The following is a 21370-nucleotide window of genomic DNA, read 5'->3' on the forward strand; positions in this document are numbered from 1 at the left end:
AAAAGATAATGAGTGGCAAGAGCTCAAGCTTGGGTACGCCCAAGGCACCCCAAGTTGATTCAAGGATGCCATTAAAGCCTAAGCTTGGAGATGCCCCGGGAAGGCATCCCCTCTTTCGTCTTCAATCCATCAGTAACGTTACTTGGGGCTATATTTTTATTCACCACATGTTATGTGTTTTGCTTGGAGCGTCTTGTATCATAGGTGTATTTTATTTTTGTTGTATCACAATCATCCTTGCTGCACACCTAGATAGACAAAGACATGCACTCGCCGTGATTTTGTCGAGCTTCACATATATCCTTTGGTTAGACAATTCGGCTCACATGTGCTTCACTTATATCTTTTGAGCTAGTTGCTTTTGCTCTGTGTGCTTCACTTATATCTTTAAGAGCACGGTGGTGCGTGGCTTGGTTGTTGATCTATGCCTTGATAGTAGTCTCAAAAGGGGTAGTTATCCAAAGGGATATGAAAACTTCCACATTCATGTGCATTGAAAAGTTAGAGAAGTTTGATTCATCTCACTAAGTTTTGAGTTGTGGTTATGGTAATATTGAAGTTATATTAGTAAGGTGTTGTGGATCTAGAAATACTTGTGTTGAAGTTAGTGATTCCCGTAGCATGCACGTATGGTGAATGATGTCTACTACGCAACCTTGTCCTTGTAGACGTTGTTGGGTCTCCAAGTGCAGAGGGTTGTAGGACAGTAGCAATTTTCCCTCAAGTGGGTGACCTAAGGTTTATCAATCCACGGGAGGCGTAGGATGAAGATGGTCTCTCTCAAGCAACCTTTCAACCAAATAACAAAGAGTCTCTTGTGTCCCCAACACACCCAATACAATGGTAACTTGTATAGGTGCACTAGTTCGGCGAAGAGATGGTGATACAAGTGCAATAAGGATGGTAGATATAGGTTTTTGTAATCTGAAATTACAAAAACAGCAAGGTAACTAGTAACAAAAGTGAGCACGAACGGTATTGCAATGCGTGGAAACAAGGCCTAGGGTTCATACTTTCACTAGTGAAATTCTCTCAACAATAATAAGATAATTGAATCATATAACTAGCCCTCAGCAAGCAACAAAGATTCACTCCAAAGTCTCTAATAGCGGAGAACAAACGAAGAGATTATTGTCGGGTACGAAACCACCACAAAGTTATTCTTTCTGATCGATCTATTCAAGAGTCCGTAGTAAAATAACACGAAGCTATTCTTTCCGTTCGATACATCATAGAGTTTGTACTAGAATAACACCTTAAGATACATATCAACCAAGACCCTAATGTCACCTAGATACTCCATTGTCACCTCAAGTATCCATGGGCATAATTATATGATATGCATCACACAATCTCAGAATCATCTATTCAACCAGCACATAGAACTTCAAAGAGTGCCCCAAAGTTTCTACCGGAGAGTCAAAACGTGTGCCAACCCCTATGCATAGGTTCCCAATGTCACAAACCCGCAAGTTGATCACCAAAACATACATCGAGTAATCACATGAATCCACGTGTGCCAACCCATATGCATAGGTTCCCAATTGTCACAAACCCGCAAGTTGATCACAGCAGATAGACACGTGCAAGACATACATCAAGTGTTCTCAAAGACTCAATCCGATAAGATAACTTCAAAGGGGAAACTCAATTCATTACAAGAAGGGAGAGGGGAAGAACATCGTATGATCCAACTATACTAGCAAAGCCCATGGTACATCGAGATCAAGACATCTCAAGAACACGAGAGAGAGAGAGAGAGAGAGAGATCAAACACAGAGCTACTGGTACATACCCTCAGCCCCGAGGGAGAACTACTCCCTCCTCGTCATGGAGATCGTCGGGATGATGAAGATGACCACCGGAGATGGATTCCCCCTCTGGCAGGGTGCTGGAACGGGCTCCACATTGGTTTTTGGTGGCTACAGAGGCTTGCGGAGGCGGAACTCCCGATCTAGGTTTCTTTTTGGGGGTTTCTGAATTTATAGGAATTTATGGCGGTGGAATTACGTCGGTTGGGCCCACGAGGAGGTCAGAAGCCTGGTAGGCGCCGCCTAGGGGGGTGGTGGTGGCCTCAGGGCTTGTGACTTCCTCGTCGCTCTTCTGGCCTTCTTCCAAAGCTTCGGGGGTCTCTTTTGGTCAAAAAAAATCATCGTAAAGTTTCATTCCATTTGGACTCCGTCTGAAAAAGGGTCAAAAACACGGAAAAAACAGAAACTGGCACTTGGCACTGAGTTAATAGGTTAGTCCCAAAAAATATATAAAATAGCATATTCATGCATATAAAACATCCAAAGTTGACAAGATAATAGCATGGAACCATCAAAAATTATAGATACGTTGGAGACGTATCAAGCATCCCCAAGCTTAACTCCTGATCGTCCTCGAGTAGGGAAGTGATAAAGAATGATTTTTTGATGCTTTCATGCTACCTAGCATAGATGTCCTTTGTAACTCCTCTTATGTGACATGAATGTTTAGATCCGTTAGATTCAAAACAATAGTTTGCTATTGACGTGGAGACAATAATACTTGAAGCAAACTAGCAAGGTAATCATGAACTTTCAAAATAACAAGGCCAAAAAGAAAGTTATCCCTACAAAATTATATAGTCTGGCTATGCTCTATCATCCTTGCACAACGAATTTAAATCATGCACAACCTCGGTATTGGCCAAGTAATTGTTTTCACACCTTTACTTTCTCAAACCTTTTCAACTCTCACGCAATACATGAGCGTGAGCCATGGTTATAACACTATAGGTGGAATGGAGTGGTGGAGGTTGTGAGACAAAAAAGGAGAAGATGGTCACATTGACTAGGCATATCAATGAGCTATAGAGATGCTCATCAATACATATCATTGTGAATGAGTAGGGATTGCCATACAAATGATGCACTAGAGCTAAGAGTATGTGAAAGCTCTTAAAGAAAACTAGTGGGTGTGCATCCAACTTGCTTGCTCACGAAGACCTAAGACAATTTTGAGGAAGCCCATCATTGGAATATACAAGCCAAGTTATATAATGAAAATTTCCCACTAGCTATATGGTGGTGACAAAACGAGAGACTCTCAATCATGAAGATCATGGTGCTTAATATGAAGCACAAGTGTGGAAATGAGATAGTAGCATTGTCCCTTATCTCTTTTTCTCTCATTTTTTTGGTGGGCTCTTTGGCCTCTTTTTTTTGGTGGGCATCTTTGGCCTCTTTTTGTAAATGGGCTTCGCTGGCCTCTTTTATTTCCTCACATGGGACAATGCTCCATCAATGATGATCATCACACTTACAACTCGAAACTTAGAGTAATGATGACTCTATATGAAATGCCTTCGGTAGTGTATCGTGACAATGATCTAGCATGGCATATACATCAATGGAAACATCATGCTAGCAATCTTATGATCATGCAATGGCAATGTAGAAGCTGTGGCACATATCATGGTGGTATTTGCATGGCAATATATCTCGGAATGGCTTTGAAAATGCCATAGTAGGTAGGTATGGTGGCTGTTTTGAGGGAGGCTATATGGTAGGTTTATGCACCGGCGAAAGTTGCACGGTACTAAAGAAGATAGTGATGGTGGAAGGTGAAAGTGCATCTAAACCATGTACTCAACATTAGTCAAGAAGAACTCATATACTTGTTGCAAAAATTTTATTAGTAATCGAAACAAAGCATTCAACGCATACTCCTAGGGGAAGGTTGATAGGTATAAACCATCGCGCGATCCCGACCGCTACACAAAGGATGACAATCAATAAACTAATCATGCTCAAACTTCATCACACAGCGGTTCACCATACGTGCATGCTACGGGAATCACTAACTTCAACACAAGTATCTCTAGATTCACAACACCATACTAACATAATTTAAATATTACCACAACCACATCTCAAAACTAATTGAGAGGAATCAAGCTTCTCTTTCTACTCAATGCACATGAATATGGAAGTTTTCGTTTCCCTTTGGATAACTACCAATTTTGGGACTACTTTCATAGCATAAACCAACTACCAAGCCACGCACCGCTGTGCTCTAAAAGATATAAGTGAAGCTCGACAAAATCACGGTGAGTGCATGTCTCTCTCTCTAGGTGTGCAGCAAGGAAGAATTTGACACAACAAAAATAAAAGACTCCTACGATACAAGACGCTCCAAGCAAAAAACATATCATGCGGTGAATAAAAATATAGCTCCAAGTAACATTACCGATGGATTGAAGACGAAAGAGGGGATGCCTTCCCAGGGCATCCCCAAGCTTAAGCTTTTTCGACATCCTTGAATCAACTTGGGGTGCCTTGGGCATCCCCAAGCTTGAGCTCTTGCCACTCTTTATCTCTTTGTCCATAAGAACTTCACCCAGAACTTGAAAACTTCACAACACAAAACATAAAACAGAAACTCGTGATATCATTAGTATAAGAAAGCAAAGCACCACTTCCTTAGGTACTGTAGCAAACTTAAATTCTACTTATGTTGGTGTTGGGTTGCTGTATTTTCACTTTTCCATGGCTAGTACCCTCCGATACTATCCATAATTTCACCAAAATAAGCAACCAACTCAACAAAAACAGAATCTGTTAACAGCAGACCAGTCTGTAGCAATCTGTATACTTCGTATACTTCTGGTACTTCAAAAAATCTGAAAAATTACGACAGTCTGCAGAAATTGCATAGAAATCAGCAGAAAAAAGAATAAACTCAAAAGATCTTACAGAATAAAAATGAAAATTCTTTTCGTGAGCAGAAAGTTTCTGTCTTTTTCCAGCATGATCAAACAATCATCACCAAGACTAATCATAACGGTTTTGCTTGGCACAAACACAAAAAGAAACACAAAAGACACAATCATAACAGAATTATGATGGTGTGGAGAAACAAAAAAGGAATCTAAAAGCAAAGTTAAATTTATTCATTGGGTTGCCTCCCAACAAGCGTTGTCGTTTAACGCCCTTAGCTAGGCATTGATTTCAATGATGCTCACATAAAAGGTAAGGATTGACACACAACGAGAACATCATGGAGCAAATTGCTAGCACATTTAAGTCTAACCCACTTCCTATGCATAGGGATTTTGTGATCAAACAATTTATTGGAGCAAGAATCAACTAGCATAGGAAGGCAAAACAAGCATAGCTTCAAAAATTTCAACATATGGAGAGGAAGCTTGATACTATTGCAATAAGTAGAAGCATATGAACCTCTCTCATAGTAATTTTCAGTAGCATCATGAATGAATTCAACAATATAACCAGCATCTAAGGCTTTCTTTTCATGGTCTACAAGCATAGGAATTTTACTACTCTCCACATAAGGAAATCTATTCTCAAGAATAGTAGTGGGAGTATCGTAAAAGACTTGAGCACTACAAATTGTGTCCACAATGAAAAAGCAATGTTTAGCAAAGGGGTTCTCGAGAGTATGACAAGTTTTATCATCCCTCTTCTTTATAGCATAAGTATCCTCACAATAATCATCATAGATAGGGGGCATGCTTTCATCACAATGATTTTGATCATTCAAAGTGGAAGAACTAAAAAGATCATCTTCATCAAATATAGCATCCCCAAGCTTGTGGCTTTGCATATCATTAGCATCATGGGTATTCAAAGAATTCATGCTAAGGACATTGCAATCATGCTCATCGTTCACATATTCTATGCCAAGCATTCTATGTAATTCTTCTTTCAGCACTTGAGCACAATTTTCCTTCCCATCATGCTCACGAAAGACATTGCAAAGATGGAGCATATGAGGCATCCTTAGTTCCATTTTTTTAGTCTTCAGCGAAAGAACAAGAAATAAAAAGATTCGATTGCAAGATCTAAAGATATACCTTCAAGCGCTAACCTCCCCGGCAACGGCGCCAGAAAAGAGCTTGATGTCTACTACGCAACCTTCTCCTTGTAGACGTTGTTGGGCCTCCAAGTGCAGAGGGTTGTAGGACAGTAGCAGTTTTCCCTCAAGTGGGTGACCTAAGGTTTATCAATCCGTGGGAGGCGTAGGATGAAGACGGTCTCTCTCAAGCAACCCTGCAACCAAATAACAAAGAGTCTCTTGTGTCCCCAACACACCCAATACAATGGTAAGTTGTATAGGTGCACTAGTTCGGCGAAGAGATGGTGATACAAGTGCAATAAGGATGGTAGATATAGGTTTTTGTAATCTGAAATTACAAAAACAGCAAGGTAACTAGTAACAAAAGTGAGCACGAACGGTATTGCAATGCATGGAAGCAAGGCCTAGGGTTCATACTTTCAGTAGTGAAGTTCTCTCAACAATAATAACATAATTGGATCAAATAACTAGCCCTCAACATGCAACAAATATTCACTCCAAAGTCACTAATAGCGGAGAACAAACGAAGAGATTATTGTGGGGTACGAAACCACCACAAAGTTATTCTTTCTGATCGATCTATTCAAGAGTGCGTAGTAAAATAACACGAAGTTATTCTTTACGTTCGATCCATCATAGCGTTCGTAATAGAATAACACCTTAAGATACATATCAACCAAGACCCTAATGTCCCCTAGATACTCCATTGTCACCTCAAGTATCCGTGGGCATGATTATACGATATGCATCACACAATCTCAGAATCATCTATTCAACCAACACATAGAACTTCAAAGAGTGCCCCAAAGTTTCTACTGGAGAGTCAAAAACGTGTGCCAACCCCTATAGCTACTGGTAGAGGGGGAAGAACATCATAAGATCCAACTATAGTAGCAAAGCTCATGGTACATCGAGATCAATACATCTCAAGAACACGAGAGAGAGAGAGAGAGAGATCAAACACATAGCTACTGGTACATACCCTCAGCCCCGAGGGAGAACTACTCCCTCCTCGTCATGGAGATCGTCGGGATGATGAAGATGGCCACTGGAGATGGATTCCCCCTCCGGCAGGGTGCTGGAACGGGCTCCAGATTGGTTTTTGGTGGCTCCAGAGGCTTGCGACGACGGAACTCCCGGTCTAGGTTTCATTTTGGGGTTTTTTGAATTTATAGGAATTTATGGCGGTGGAATTACGTCGGTTGGGCCCACGAGGAGGTCACAAGCGTGGTAGGCGCCGCCTAGGGGGGTGGTGGCAGCCTCAGGGCTTGTGACTCCCTCGTGGCTCTTCTGGCCTTCTTCCAAAGCTTCGGGGGTCTCTTTTGGTCCAAAAAAATCATCGAAAAGTTTCATTCCATTTGGACTCCGTCTAAAAAAGAGTCAAAAATACGGAAAAAACAGAAACTCGCACTTGGCACTGAGTTAATAGGTTAGTCCCAAAAAAGATATAAGATAGCATATTCATGCATATAAAACATCCAAAGTTGACAACATAATAGCATGGAACCATAAAAAATTATAGATACGTTGGAGACGTATGAGTGAACCGCTATGTGATGAAGTCTGAGCACGATTAATCTTTTGATTGTCATCCTTTGTGTGGCGGTCGGGATCGCGCGATGGTTTATACCTACCGACCCTTCCCCTAGGAGTATGCGTTGAATGCTTTGTTTCGATTACTACTAAAACTTTTGCAACAAGTATATGAGTTCTTCATGACTAATGTTGAGTCCATGGTTTTGATGCACCTTCACCTTCCACCATCACTATCTTCTTTAGTGCCGTGCAACTTTCGCCGGTGCACAAAACCCACCATATAGCCTCCCTCAAAACAGCCACCATACCTACCTACTATGGCTTTTTTTCAAAGACATTCCGAGATATATTTCCATGCAACTTGACATGTGCCACCACTTCTACATTGCCATTGCACGATCATAAGATAGCTAGCATGATGTTCCCATTGATGTCTATGCCATGCTAGATCATTGTCACGGTACACTACCGAAGGCATTCCATATAGAGTCATCATTGCTCTAAGTTTTGCATTGTAAGTGTGATGATCATCATTGATGGAGCATTGTCCCATGTGAGGAAATAAAAGAGGCCAAAGATGCCCACCAAAAAAAGAGGCCAAAGAGCCCACAAAAAAAATATATGAGAGAAAAGAGAGAAGGGACAATGCTACCACCTTTCCACACTTGTGCATATTAAGCACCATGATCTTCATGATTGAGAGTCTCTCGTTTTGTCACCACCATATAGCTAGTGGGAAATTCTCATTATATAAATTGGCTTGTATATTCCAATGATAGGCTTCCTCAAAATTGCCTTAGGTCTTCGTGAGCAAGCAAGTTGGATGCACACCCACTAGTTTTCTTTAAGATCTTTCACATACTCTTAGCTCTAGTGCATCATTTGTATGGCAATCCCTACTCATTCACGTTCATATCTATTGATGAGCATCTCCATAGCTCATTGATATGCCTAGCCAATGTGACCATCTTCTCCTTGTTTGTCTAGCAACCTCCACCACACTCCACACCACTTATAGTGCTAAAACCATGGCTCACGCTCATGTATTGCGTGAGAGTTGAAAAAGTTTGAGAAAGTAAAGGTGTGAAAACAATTACTTGGCCAATACCGGGGTTGTGCATGATTTAAATTCGTTGTGCAATGATGATAGAGCATAGCCACACTATATGATTTTGTAAGGATAACTTTCTTTTGGCCTTGTTATCTTGAAAGTTCATGATTACCTCGCTAGTTTGCTTGAATTATTATTGTCTCCACGTCAATAGCAAACTATTGTTTTGAATCTAATGGATCTGAAAATTCACGTCACATAAGAGGAGTTACAAAGGACATCTATGTTAGGCAGCATAAGAGGAGTTAAGCTTGGGGATGCTTGATACGTCTCAAACGTATCTATAATTTTTGATGGTTTCACGCTGTTATCTTGTCAACTTTGGATGTTTTGTTTACCTTTTATATCTTTTTAGGGACTAACTTATTAATTCAGTGCCAAGTGCCAGTTCCTGTTTTTTGTGTGTTTTTAACTCTTTTCAGATGTGATTTTGGAACGGAGTCCAAACGGAATAAAATCCCTGAAATAAATTTTTCCAGAACGGAAGAAGATCGGGAGGCTTGAGGGCCAAGGTAGTGGGCCCACAGGGGGCCCACAAGCCCTGTTGCCGCGGCCAGGGGGGAGGCCGCGGCAACCAAGCTCGTGGCCCCCCTGGCGCTCCCCTGCCCTAGGTCTTTGGCCTATAAATTCCCTAAAAATCCAGAAAAAAATGAGGGCATCCACGAAAACACTTTTCCGCCGCCGCAAGCTTCCGTTTCCGCGAGATCTCAGCTAGAGACCCTTCCCGGTGCCCTGCCGGAGGGGACTTTGGAGTTGGAGGGCTTCTACATCAACATCATCGCCTCTCCAATGACTCATGAGTAGTCCACTTCAGACCTATGGGTCCGTAGTTAGTAGCTAGATGACTTCTTTTCTGTCTTGGATCTTCAATACAAAGTTCTCCATGATCTTCATGGAGATCTACACGATGTAATCCTCTTTGGCGGTATGTTTGTCGAGATCCGATGAATTGTGGATTTGTGATCAGATTATCTATGAATTATATTTGAGTCTTTGCTGATTTCTTATATGCATGATTTGATGTCCTTGTAAGTCTCTCCGAGTCTTGGGTTTTGTTTGGCCAACTAGATCTATGATTCTTGCAATGGGAGAAGTGCTTGGTTTTGGGTTCATATCGTGTGGTGACCTTTACCAGTGACAGAAGGGGCAGCAAGGCACGCATCATGTTGTTGCCATCAAGGGTAACAGGATGGGCTTTTATCGTAGATATGAGATTGTCCATCTACATCATGTCATCTTGCTTAATGCGTTACTCTATTATTTTGGACTTAATACACTAGATGCACTACTGAAATTCAGAAATTTGCCGTCTGCCATGGCGGACGGCAAAGGGGGGAACCACGGACGGCAAAGCCTTTCCGTCTGTCAGCTGACAGCAAATTAGACGGTAAAAAAAATCCGGTGAAGAGGTTCTTTGCCGTGTGCTTTTTTAAAGCGGACGGCAAAGAATCTTTGCCATGAGGGGGCAGACGGCAAACTAAATGGGACGGCACAGACTGCAACGGCCCTGTTAAGTGTTAACGGCAGGCCTCCTCTCTTTGCCGTCTGCCATCCCCCCTTTGCCATGTGGGGGCAGACGGCAAAGAGGGGAGAGAGAGGGGGCTGATTCCCCCCTTTGCCGTCGGCCCACCCCCCTTTGCCATGTGGGGGCAGACGGCAAAGAGGAGTGGGAGAGGGGGAAGATTCCCCTCTTCGCCATCTGCCTACCCCCCTTTGCCATGCAAAGAGGGGAGAGAGAGGGGGCAGATTCCCCCCTTTGCCGTGTGCCATCCCCCCTTTGCCATGTGGGGGCAGACGGCAAAGGGGGGAACTTGCCCCTTTTTAATTTATTTTTTATTATATCCAGCATTATTAACAATAATCAAGATATATATATATATATATATATTTGACATAAATAAATTTCTTTCAGTCCTCATAACCATATTAAAATAACTCTCATCCATAGTGCATACATATTATGCAAGTTGCATCCGTACCAAACCATATATTACACCAGTTTCATCCACATGCATACAAAGTTTCATATATATCCCTATACTACAATAGTTTCAATACAAGCCATGGTACAAGAAATCATCTTCAAGCATTCCATCAATATAATCCAAGCTTCCCGTGAAGTGAAGGTAATCTGCAAAATGACAAATAAGAAAGTTAGAAGAATAATAATAGATGAAGAAGTGTATATATAGGTTATTTTGGAGAGAAATTAGCTAAGTATAGACCATTTAGGAGCTAACTAAGCTAATTATGTCATGTAGGTGGAACCCTAGCTAACTATAGGTCGTTTCGGAGCTAACTTGGGTAAAATAGGTCATTCCAGAGCAAACTATGCTTATTAAGCCATTTTGGATCTAGCTAGGCTAATTATAGGCCATTTAATACCTAAGTTAGGGGAAATAGGTCATCTTGCAGCTACGTAAGCCTTATTATGTCATTTAGGAGAGAACTTAGCTAACTATAGGTCATTTTTTATTAAATAGGTCATTTTGGAGCTAACTAAGCTAATTATGTCATTTCATAGGATAATTAGCCAATTTAGCCTTTCTTGGATGAGTCTAAGCTACGTAGAAGAAGAAAAAGAAGGAGGAGCAGGAGGAGGAGGAGGAGGAGAAGGAAGAGGAGAAGACGAAGAAAAGAAGAAGGAGAAGGAGAAGGAGGAGCTCCTTCTCCTTCTTCTCCTCCTTCTTCTCCTTCTTCTTATCCTCCTCCTTCTCTTCTTCTTCTTCTCTTCTTCTTCATCTTCCTTCCTTTCATTTTCCTCTTTCTTCTCCTCTTGTCCCCTTCTTCGGGCTAAATTGGCTAAGAATGCCTTTTTGGAGCTAATTATGTCATTTTGAGGATAATTAGCTAAGTATAGGTCATGTTTTATTAAATAGACCATTTAGGAGCTAACTAAGCTAATTATTTCATCTAGGTGGAACCCTAGCTAACTATAGGTCGGTTCGGAGCTAACTTGGGTAAAATAGGTCATTCCGGAGCAAACTATGCTTATTAAGCCATTTTGGATCTAGCTAGGCTAATTATAGGCCATTTAATACCTAAGTTAGGGGGAATAGGTCATCTTGCAGCTACGTAAGCCTTATTATGTCATTTAGGAGAGAACTTAGCTAACTATAGGTCATTTTTTATTAAATAGGTCATTTTGGAGCTAACTAAGCTAATTATGTCATTTCGTACGATAATTAGCCAATTTTGCCTTTCTTGGATGAGTCTAAGTTACGCACAAGAAGAGAAAGAGAAGAAGAAGTAAAAGAAGGAGGAGCAGGAGGAGGAGAAGGAGAAGGAAGAGGAGAAGAAGAAGAAAAGAAGAAGGAGAAGGAGAAGGAGGAAGAAGGAGGAAGAAGAAGGAGAAGGAGGAGCTCCTTCTCCTTCTTCTCCTCCTTCTTCTCCTCCTTCTTATCCTCCTCCTTCTCCTTCTTCTTCTTCTTCCTTCCTTTCATTTTTCCTCTTTCTTCTCCTCTTGTCCCCTTCTTCGGGCTAAATTGGCTAAGAATGCCTTTTTGGAGCTAATTATGTCATTTCGAGGATAATTAGCTAAGTATAGGTCATGTTTTATTAAATAGACCATTTAGGAGCTAACTAAGCTAATTATGTCATCTAGGTGGATCCCAAGCTAACTATAGGTCGTTTCGGAGCTAACTTGGGTAAAATAGGTCATTCCGGAGCAAACTATGCATATTAAGCCATTTTGGATCTAGCTAGGCTAATTATAGGCCATTTAATACCTAAGTTAGGTGGAATAGGTCATCTTGCAGCTACGTAAGCCTTATTATGTCATTTAGGAGAGAACTTAGCTAACTATAGGTCATTTTTTATTAAATAGGTCATTTTGGAGCTAACTAAGCTAATTATGTCATTTCGTAGGATAATTAGCCAATTTAGCCTTTCTTGGATGAGTCTAAGCTACGTAGAAGAAGAAAAAGAAGGAGGGGGAGGAGGAGGAGGAGGAGGAGAAGGAAGAGGAGAAGAAGAAGAAAAGGAGAAGGAGAAGGAGGAGCTCCTTCTCCTTCTTCTCCTCCTTCTTCTCCTTCTTCTTATCCTCCTCCTTCTGTTCTTCTTCTTCTCTTCTTCTTCATCTTCCTTCCTTTCATTTTCCTCTTTCTTCTCCTCTTGTCCCCTTCTTCGGGCTAAATTGGCTAAGAATGCCTTTTTGGAGCTAATTATGTCATTTCGAGGATAATTAGCTAAGTATAGGTCATGTTTTATTAAATAGACCATTTAGGAGCTAACTAAGCTAATTATTTCATCTAGGTGGAACCCTAGCTAACTATAGGTCGGTTCGGAGCTAACTTGGATAAAATAGGTCATTCCGGAGCAAACTATGCTTATTAAGCCATTTTGGATCTAGCTAGGCTAACTATAGGCTATTTAATACCTAAGTTAGGGGGAATAGGTCATCTTGCAGCTACGTAAGCCTTATTATGTCATTTAGGAGAGAACTTAGCTAACTATAGGTCATTTTGGAGCTAACTAAGCTAATTATGTCATTTCGTACGATAATTAGCCAATTTAGCCTTTCTTGGATGAGTCTAAGTTATGAAGAAGAAGAGAAAGAGAAGAAGAAGTAAAAGGAGGAGGAGCAGGAGGAGGAGAAGGAGAAGGAAGAGGAGAAGAAGAAGAAAAGAAGAAGGAGAAGGAGAAGGAGGAAGAAGGAGGAAGAAGAAGGAGAAGGAGGAGCTCCTTCTCCTTCTTCTCCTCCTTCTTCTCCTCCTCCTTCTCCTTCTTCTTCTTCTCTTCTTCTTCTTCCTTCCTTTCACTTTTCCTCTTTCTTCTCCTCTTGTCCCCTTCTTCGGGCTAAATTGGCTAAGAGTGCCTTTTTGGAGCTAATTATGTCATTTCGAGGATAATTAGCTAAGTATAGGTCATGTTTTATTAAATAGACCATTTAGGAGCTAACTAAGCTAATTATGTCATCTAGGTGGATCCCAAGCTAACTATAGGTCGTTTCGGAGCTAACTTGGGTAAAATAGGTCATTCCGGAGCAAACTATGCATATTAAGCCATTTTGGATCTAGCTAGGCTAATTATAGGCCATTTAATACCTAAGTTAGGGGGAATAGGTCATCTTGCAGCTACGTAAGCCTTATTATGTCATTTAGGAGAGAACTTAGCTAACTATAGGTCATTTTTTATTAAATAGGTCATTTTGGAGCTAACTAAGCTAATTATGTCATTTCGTAGGATAATTAGCCAATTTAGCCTTTCTTGGATGAGTCTAAGCTACGTAGAAGAAGAGAAAGAGAGGAAGAAGTAAAAGAAGGAGGAGGAGGAGGAGGAGGAGAAGGAAGAGGAGAAGAAGAAGAAAAGAAGAAGGAGAAGGAGAAGGAGGAAGAAGGAGGAGCTCCTTCTCCTTCTTCTCCTCCTTCTTCTCCTTCTTCTTATCCTCCTCCTTCTCCTTCTTCTTCTTCTCCTCTTCATCTTCTTCCTTCCTTTCATTTTTGCTCTTTCTTCTCCTCTTATCCTCTTCTTCGGGCTAAATTGGCTAAGAATGCCTTTTTGGAGCTAATTATGTCATTTCGAGGATAATTAGCTAAGTATAGGTCATGTTTTATTAAATAGACCATTTAGGAGCTAACTAAGCTAATTATGTCATCTAGGTGGAACCCTAGCTAACTATAGGTCGTTTCGGAGCTAACTTGGGTAAAATAGGTCATTCCGGAGCAAATTATGCTTATTAAGCCATTTTGGATCTAGCTAGGCTAATTATAGGCCATTTAATATATAATTTAGGGGAATAGGTCATCTTGCACCTACGTAAGCCTTATTATGTCATTTAGGAGAGAACTTAGCTAACTATAGGCCATTTTTTATTAAATAGGTCATTTTGGAGCTAACTAAGCTAATTATGTCATTTCGTAGGATAATTAGCCAATTTAGCCTTTCTTGGATGAGTCTAAGGTACATAGAAGAAGAGAAAGAGAAGAAGAAGTAAAAGAAGGAGGAGGAGGAGGAGGAGGAGGAGGAGAAGGAGAAGGAAGAGGAGAAGAAGAAGAAAAGAAGAAGGAGAAGGAGAAGGAGGAAGAAGAAGGAGAAGGAGGAGCTCCTTCTCCTTATTATCCTTCTTCTTATCCTCCTCCTTCTCCTTCTTCTTCTTCTCTTCTTCTTCTTCTTCCTTCCTTTCATTTTTCCTCTTTCTTCTCCTCTTGTCCCCTTATTCGGGCTAAATTGGCTAAGAATGCCTTTTTGGAGCTAATTATGTCATTTTGAGGATAATTAGCTAAGTATAGGTCATGTTTTATTAAATAGACCATTTAGGAGCTAAGTAAGCTAATTATGTCATTTAGGTGGAACCCTAGCTAACTATAGGTCGTTTTGGAGCTAACTTGGGTAAAATAGGTCATTCTGGAGCAAACTATGCTTATTAAGCCATTTTGGATCTAGCTAGGCTAATTATAGGCCATTTAATACCTAAGTTAGGGGGAATAGGTCATCTTGCAGGTACGTAAGTCTTATTATGTCATTTAGGAGAGAACTTAGCTAACTATAGGTCATTTTTTATTAAATAGGTCATTTTGGAGCTAACTAAGCTAATTATGTCATTTCATAGGATAATTAGCCAATATAGCCATTTTGGAGCTAACTAAGCTAATTATGTCATTCAGATGGAAGTCTAACTATTTTTTATTAAAACACTAGAAATAACATAGCATTATCGTCATCACAGCGGTGAAGCAAGGTGGCTCTGGCTTGTTTCACCTGGAGAAGGCTGCCCTGGAGAAGGGTCGTGCGATGCGTTTCGGGAGATATTCTGCACCAAACATCTTTTGCAATGTGTAGTTAGCATGAGGACACTCTTAAGATCACTGCACTGAAATGAAACTCACCGTCCCCGCCACGTTAATGACTGGCGTCGGCGGAGGGACTTGGCCGCTCTTCTCGCACATAGACTGTACATTTGGTTTCGACAAGTCAAACTTTTTATTTATTAATGAAACGGACATTCAAATGCAAGATTTGAAACAACATGAAGAAGAAACTTACCACGAAGAGCTCGTATATGGCCCTGTTAGACGCATCATTCCGTGCCCTCTCCGCCTCCACCAATGCAGTCGTCCTCTCCTCCAGCTCCCTAATTTCCTTATCCTTCTCCGCCATAGCCGCCTGCATTGCCTCTCTCTCTTTCTGAATAGCAGCCTGCAACACAACTCATTGTTAGCAATGTAATCATATTGGTTCCAACACACAACATAATGCAGAAAGATAGTTGAGTCCATTAAACTAACCTCGATGGCGAGCTCGACTGGCCGTGGACGACGTGTTATCTCCGGAGAAGAGCTCGTTTGGCGTGCCTTTATCTGCCGGAGAGTGCTAGGACAACGTATAAGGCCGTCTCCAATGGCGATCAAGCCATGGGGCCTCCCATTGCCAGCTATCATCACCAGCTCTGGATCAATAGGCCCTCGCTCGGGTTAATGTCCTCCCCTTTCCTCGCCTTCCCGTGATCTCTGTACTTCTCGAGCTGAAGAGCTGCCTTGCATGTGGTGCACGGGAACCTTCCATGCACACACCAGCCAACGAATAGCGCAAACGCCGGATAATCATGCGTCGAGTACATGTACCACACATGCATTTTGAAATTTGTTTTGGTAGCCGCGTCGTAGGTCTTGATCCCATTATCCCAGGCTTCTTGCAACTCATCCTTAAGCGGCTGCATGTACACATTCATATTCTTCCCCGGATAGTTGGGCCCTGGAATTATCAATGTTAGGAAAATGTTCTTTCTTTTCATAATCTCTCCGGGTGGCAAATTTAGTGGAATGACAAATACAGGCCAACAACTGTATTGTGCTGCCGTCATACCATACACATTGAACCCATCCGTGCTGATGGCAACTCTAGGTTGCGTTGGATCTTCCGATTTATCCTTATGTAATGCATCTAAGTGCCTCCACGCAAAACCATCTGAAGTGTGTACTAGCATCTTGTTCCCATCCGCATCTAGTTCGGTTCTTTTATCAAATTTGTGCCATGTCATCTGTCTGGCCGTCTCTTCGACCATGAAAAGACGTTGAAGTCTTGGTACGATTGGCAAATACCGAAGAACACAAATGGGGATTTTGGTCTGATTCTTCTCACCCATGCCGTTGTCTACCACAATATACCTGGAAGAATTGCAAATGGGGCAATAGTTCAAGGTCGCATACTCAAGCCTAAATAAGGCACATCCATTCTCACAGGCATGTATCTTCTCATAGGGCATCTTCAGTACACGGAGGATTTTCTCTGACTGGTACAGGTTTGCAGGCAGTACGTGGCCTTTGGGTAGAAAGCGTCCAAATATCGTCATCATCGAGTAGTAGCATTCTCTGCCTAGGTTGAATTGAGCCTTCAGAGCCATTACTTGCACGATGGCATCCAGCTGACAAAGCTCAGTCTTCTCGTGGAGAGGACGTTTTGAAGACTCCAACATTTCATAGAAGGCCTTTGCAGATTCCTCCATCTCATCGTCCGAATCCCGAGCATCATCAAAGTCTTGCACCATGTCTTCAATCCCGGTACCATGCTCGTCGGTGCGACGATGAATCACCTCAGCTCTGGCACATTGGTCAGACTCACCATGAAAAGTCCACACCGTATAATTAGGTGTAAAACCCCACTTCTGCAGGTGTTTACCCATTTCAAACTCTGTCTGCTTTTTCCAGTTGTCGCAGTTGGGACAGGGGCACCATGTTTTTTGCTGGCCATTTGCAAATGTGGCTCTCACAAACCCCCTGGTTTTTGTTAACCATTCATGGGTCATGTCTTTCTGACTAGGGTGACCAGTGTACATCCAAGCATGATCACTCATGTTGCCTAGCTACCTATGGGGGCACAAGAAATAAATATATAATTCATCATCTATATTCATACGCTAATCAAGTTTGTCAGTTTTATTACGTCCATGCAACCTACACGCTAATAGGTAAAGATAGGTCCTAATCCCACCCGAGTATGTGTAGATTGGGTTCGTTTTCCCATGCTCTGCTCCAGATGCGACGCAGAATTTCAGCAGCACCTCACCGCTGTTCTCCTGATACACGTCTCGGCAATAAGCAGAGAGGATGTGTACCCGGGGAACAACACGGGAGGCACTGACGAAATTCCGCATCGGATCCGGAGCACATCATACGGGAAAACAAACCCAATCTACACATACTCGGGCTGTCCATGGATAATGTTGGACAATTCGAAAGGATGGCGGTTATAAATATGCAAAGAAATGCATATTTATAGATGTTGCCCTTTCGAACGGGAGACGCATACTGGTCACACATACTCATGATTGAAGAAACCTATAGCTAGCAAGTTCCATCGGCACGAAGACCAGGACAGAGGAAATTAAGGGGGGTAGGAGGAGAAGTCATTTGTGCTCACCAACAAACGCAAGGACGGAGCTCGTCCAACGCACGTGGAGGTCGTCAAACAACTGCACATTGAAATTCACACGATCAACACAAATATGATGTTTTTATAATTAACATAATCGGAAAATATGTGACCTAACTCATAATTTACAAAACTATGACCCCGTGGGCCTCTAGAAGGCCGAAAAGCACCTTCTCGTTCAAGAGAAGGCAGAAGAGGTGTCGAGGGTCGAGGCTTAGTGGCGTCGCGAGTCAGTGCCGTCGAGGGTCGGTGGTCGGGAGTCGGGTTAAATGCGTCGATGGTCGGGGGTCAGTGTCGTCGGGGGTCGAGGGTCACTAGCGTCGGGGGTTGGGGTCTTCTCGATCAACAAGAGGCCAAAGAGGTGTCGGGGGCCCAGGGTTGGGGGTTAGTGGCGTCGGGGGTCGAGGGTCAGTGGAGTCGGGGGTCAGTGGTGTCGGGCGTCGGGGGTCGGGAGTCGGGGGTCGGGGATCATGGGTCAGTGGTGTCGGGCGTCGGGAGTTGGGGGTCGGGGGTTAGTGGTGTCGGGCGCCGGGGGTCGGGGGTCAGGAGTCAGGTGTCAGTGGCGCCGGGGGTCGGGGGTCGAGGGTCGGGGGTTGGTGGCGTCGGGCATCGAGGGTTGGTGGCGTCGGGCGTCGGGGGTCGGGAGTCGGGTGTCGGGGGTCAGTGGTGTCGGGTGTCGGGCGTCGGGGGTCGGGGGTCGAGGGTCGGGGGTTGGTGGCGTCGGGCCTCGGGGGTCGTGGGCGGGGGGTCGGGGGTCGGGGTCCTTTTCTTTCTTCTTCTCCTCTCTCCTCTTTTTCTTCTTCTTCTTGTATATCCCTTGTGACCTCACTCGGCCTCCATAACTCTAACTTTCTGTTAACCCCCGTTACTAGAAATGGAAACTATCTAGAATCTAGTGTTTTTTTAGATTTTTTGCTTTCCTCCTTGAAAGAAGAGACCACCATTGCAAAAGCAAAAGAAGCAACCGATGCATATATCTTGGGATAACTTTCATTTCTTATATGTGCCACCGGAATTTTCTATTTTCCAAATGTTGCGTCCATGACAAGGCGGGGCCGGGCCCACCTGTCATCGACACAGCGAGTGGCATGTATGTATCCTGTTGCAGCAGATTACTAAATTAATGGACAACACATCGTCTTGAATTAATCACTTTTGCTTTGATATGATTTAATTAAGGTTGCTGGGAAGAAAGAAAAAGGCCTAGCTAGGAGACTGAATCATCTCTTGTTCTGATCAGAAAATGTACATCAACTTGTGGAAGAACCATAAACTGCAAAACAAAACGAAGAGGCTCTAGGGCCTGTGACGGCGCAAAAATGGCACTAGGTCTCGTTCCGATTTATGTGTTGGCTACACCTCAGATCCAAATGGACTCCCATGGTTCATGGATTCATCATCGAAAGCTATCTAGAGTCAGGTACAAGGAAACTTCATCGCCAGATGCACTGAAATGAAAAAAAAATGAACTCACCAGGGAAGTTGCCGCGGGAGGGGTGTGGCCGCGGGGAGGGGATGGCCAAAGGGAGGGGTGTGGCCGCGGGGAGGGGGTGGCCGCAGGGAGGGGTCGCCGGGAGGGGTGTGCCCGCGGGGAGGGGGTGGCCGCAGGGAGGGGTCGCCGCGGGGAGGGGTGTGGCCGCGGGGAGGGGGTGGCTGCGGGGAGGGGCCGGGGTGGCCGCGGGGAGGGGGTCGCCGGTGGGAGCGAGGCGGTGCGGCGGCGCGGGCGAGTGACAGTGAGCGCGAGGGGGAGAGAGAGACAGTACCGTGGGGGGGGATAGAGAGACAGTGAGCGCGAGGGGGAGAAGACGGCCGTTACACGGTCGGCCCCTTTGCCGTCCGCCCCCCGACGGCAAAGGCCCCCACGGCAGACGGCAAAGGCCGACACACGGCAAAGTTAGCCTTCCGTCGGACACGGCACGCATGGGACCCATCCGTGCTCTTTGCCGTCTGCCCTTGGTCCCTTTGCCGTCCGCTGGCAGACGACAAAGGGTCGACACATGGCAAATAGTATTTTTTGCCATCAGTCAGCCCTTTGCCATCCGCCTTGTGTCAACTGACGACAAAGAGGTTCTTTGCCATCAGCCAGCAGACGGCAAAGACATGGCTGACGGCAAAGAACTGGATTCCAGTAGTGATGCATGCTGGATAGCGGTCGACGTGTGGAGTAATAGTAGTAGATGCAGAAAGTATCGGTCTACTTGTTTTGGACATGATGCCTATAGATATAATCATTGCCTTAGATAACGTCACGACTTTGCGCGGTTCTATCAATTGCTCGACAGTAATTCGTTCACCCACCGTCTACTTGCTTTCATGAGAGAAGCCACTAGTGAACACTACGGCCCCCGGGTCTATTCACAACTATTGTTTCCACTTTCACTTTTACTTTGCTCTGTTTACTCTTTGCTTTCAGTTCCCACTTTGCAAACAATCTATAAGGGATTGACAACCCCTTCATAGTGTTGGGTGCAAGCTCTTTGTGTTTGTGCAGGTACTTGTGACTTGACGAGATCTTCCATTGGTTCGATACCTTGGTTCTCAAAACTAAGGGAAATACTTACCGCCGCTGTGCTACATCACCCTTTCCTCTTCAAGGGAACACCAACGCAAGGCTCCAAGGCCGCGGGGAAATCCTTTGCATATTTGCCAAAGAAGTCCCTAAAGGCGTAGCCGTAGCAGCAGGATTCCTGGCGCTGTACCAGGGAAGGTCTGTTGTCGCAGTAGCAAGGAGCCGCTCTCCTCCCTTCCTTCTTCCTCTTCTCCCTCACGTGAGAGGGATCAAGTGTGTCTTCAGACCAGGTGTCCGGATGTCCTTTCGACCAAATACCCTCCCGGGCCTTCTTCTTCTCCTTCTTCTTTTCTTCCTTCTCCTTCGGCGCCGTGTACGGATTCTCGACCATCATGGATTAACATCTCCGTCATATCTATAATTTTTGATTGTCTCATGCCAATATTCTACAACTTTCATGTACTTTTTGGCAAAAAATTATATTATTTTTGGGACTAACTTACTTACCTAGTGCTCACTGCGAGTTCGTTTTTTTGTGTCTTTTTTGGCAAAAAAATCCATATCAAACAGACCCAAACGCAATAAAAAATTATGAAGATATTTCTTGGAATATATGTGAATTTGGGAGTTGGAATCAACACAAAACGGTGCCCGAGGGAGGCACAAGCCAACATGGTGGCCCAGAGGGGTCGCACCCTGATGGCTGGTGCCCACCCCTTAAGTCGGTTGGAGCTCTCCTTTGTCCGCAAGAAAGATAAATTTCCGATAAAACCCCCCTCAAAATTTCATCCCGGTCGGAGTTACGGATTTCCAATATTTAAAAAACTATAAAGGACCAGAAAATAGGTAGCGAAAACAGGAGAGAAAGAGAGAGATATCCAATCCCGGAGGGGCTGCTGCCCTCCGGGTGCCATGGCGGCCATGGACCATAGGAGAAACCCTCCTCCCACCTAGCAAGGAGGCCAAGAAGAAGGAGGAGGGGCTCTCTCCCCTCTACCCCG

The sequence above is a fragment of the Hordeum vulgare genome, chromosome 2H, assembly GCF_904849725.1.
Source record: "Hordeum vulgare subsp. vulgare chromosome 2H, MorexV3_pseudomolecules_assembly, whole genome shotgun sequence".
Taxonomy (NCBI): Eukaryota; Viridiplantae; Streptophyta; class Magnoliopsida; order Poales; family Poaceae; genus Hordeum; species Hordeum vulgare.